This window comes from Mustela nigripes, chromosome 11 (assembly GCF_022355385.1).
Source record: "Mustela nigripes isolate SB6536 chromosome 11, MUSNIG.SB6536, whole genome shotgun sequence".
In the NCBI taxonomy this organism is placed as follows: Eukaryota; Metazoa; Chordata; class Mammalia; order Carnivora; family Mustelidae; genus Mustela; species Mustela nigripes.
The window spans coordinates 27450584-27453059 of NC_081567.1; the positions used below are offsets into that span (position 1 = coordinate 27450584).

Sequence of the window (2476 nt, forward strand, 5' to 3'; positions counted from 1 at the left end):
GGGGGAACTACCCTGGGGAGGAAGAGGCGAAGACCTTAGGCTTCAGCACATACAATCTCAGAATCCTGAGAGTGGACACGAAGACATTCCCATCTTGCCACTCTGTTTCATCCACCACTACTGCACTGATTTCTTCATGTTTTCCTAGTTGGTGGTCCAAGTAGCAAGGGCTCTAAAAGCTGGGTCATCCTTGATTGGATGGTTAACTGGTGGGTTGGTTAAAGGTGAAATGGGAGGGGCGCCTAGGTGGCTCAGTGGGTTGAGCCTCTGCCTTCGGCTCAGGTCATGATCTCAGGGTCATGGGATCGAGCCCCACATCGGGGTCTCTGCTCAGCGGGGAGCCTGCACCCCTCCCACCCCCTGGCCGACTCTCTGCCTACTTGTAATCTCTGTCTGTCAAATAAATAAATAAAATCTTAAAAAAAAAAAAAAAAGAAAGAAAAGTGAAATGGACCTTTCCAAAAGTGAATTTGGACCTTTGCTATTCTAGAGGGCATCGATTCCAAGACTCGGGAGAGATCTAGCAAATTAGTTCTGCAGAATTTCTCACGGAACCCACCTCTTCTGTTGGTTCTTTTGTTGTATCACTAGTATTTGGAGAGAATGTGGAATGAAGGTGAATCTTCCCTCTGCCCTCAACACGAGAAAAGCTTTGCTGAGAATAAAAGGGAACTAATTGGAAGCAAAGTTTTGGTTGCTATCACTTAAAAATGAAAACCTCACGCTTAAGAAAGGTAAACAGAAGATAGACTTGAGGCCAGGCTCTGCACACTAGAATGACTAACAGGCTCATTCAGACTCCTGTGGCTAGATTCTTTAAGAGTTCATTCTTTTTTTTTTCTTTTTCTTTCTTTTTTTTTTTTAATTTTTTATTTTTTATAAACATATATTTTTATCCCCAGGGTTACAGGTCTGTGAATCGCCAGGTTTACACACTTCACAGCACTCACCAAAGCACATACCCTCCCCAATGTCCATAACCCCACCCCCCTTCTCCCAACCCCCTCCTCCCAGCAACCCTCAGTTTGTTTTGTGAGATTAAGAGTCACTTATGGCTTGTCTCCCTCCCAATCCCATAAGAGTTCATTCTATGGGAAGACACCATCATGTCTTGCTGGTCTTTGACTCACCTTCTCCATTGTTCCACCATAGCATTCCTATGTTGAGTAACAGTAGCCAGCGAAGAACTAGTAAGAGGAGAAAAACTGTGCAATCTTCAGCTGACAAAGCCATTCCAATCATGAATAGCACCTATCCTAACATAGAGACAACGATGAATTCATGGTGCCAAATCAAGAAATTCTCTGAATGTCAGATCTCTTGTAACACTGTGTTTAAATTAGGAACATCTAGGATCCCAGGCATGGTGGAATTTTGGTGATGGCAGGAAGAAGAGCCCGAGAATTAAAAATCCAGTTTCAAGTCTAACTAAGGCATTTTTCATTCTGGAAGGACATTGTTTTCAATAAAAAGTTCACTTGTACTCCGTGAGCATGACAGGTCAGACTAGGGTTCTATCCTATCTGGTCTTCTGGGGATGGTATAAAGAACACAATGGGAAGCTCGGCCGCCATCATGAACGACACAGTAACTATCCGACCAGGAAGTTCATGACCAACCAACTACTTCAGCACAAACAAATGGTTATTGATGTCCTTCATCCTGGAAAGGCAACAGTACCTAAGACAGAAATTCGGGAAAAACTAGCCAAAATGTACAAGACCACACCAGATGTCATATTTGTATTTGGATTCAGAACCCATTTTGGTGGTGGCAAGACAACTGGCTTTGGCATGATTTATGATTCCTTGGATTATGCAAAGAAAAATGAACCCAAACATAGACTTGCAAGACATGGTCTGTATGAGAAGAAAAAGACTTCAAGAAAACAGCGAAAAGAACGCAAGAACAGAATGAAGAAAGTCAGGGGGACTGCGAAAGCCAATGTTGGTGCTGGCAAAAAGTGAGCTGGAGATTGGACAACAGAAGGAGTAAAGATGCTGCAGTGGCTTTATCTGTGGTGATTGTGCAGATTTTTCATGAGAGGATTAATAAACTAAGAATGTTAAAAAAAAAAAAAAAGAACACAATGGTCTAGGACATCCTAGAATAGGTTAGTAGCTAACCTAGAATAGGTCTAGTAGAACCTTCCACAAAAGGTCCTTGAGACAAGAGACTGCCTAGCTTCAATCCTGTGTAGCTTTAGACAACGTGGCTATCATGAATTTATTTGAAATCCCAGTGAACTCCTTTTGAAACTGGGATACATCCTGTTTTCCTGAGGCATGCTAAGGAGTACAGGAAACAAGCTTTGGAGGTCATTCTGAAATATTTTCAATATATGACAGGTCATTTCATACTTTATAAAAACAAACATAAATGATCTATAGAGAGTGAAATCCATTTGAATTTAACAGATTTGACAGATTTAAATAATTGTTGACCTCTCAGCTGGAAGGACACCTGGTTGGCTCAG

At 41.9% G+C, this 2476-nt stretch overlaps 1 pseudogene; it reads left to right on the top strand.

Moving 5' to 3' along the window:
* The first annotated feature begins 1575 nt into the window (after positions 1 to 1575).
* LOC132027211 (small ribosomal subunit protein eS24-like) lies at positions 1576 to 2031 on the top strand (annotated as a pseudogene).
* Positions 2032 to 2476: the final 445 nt, after the last annotated feature.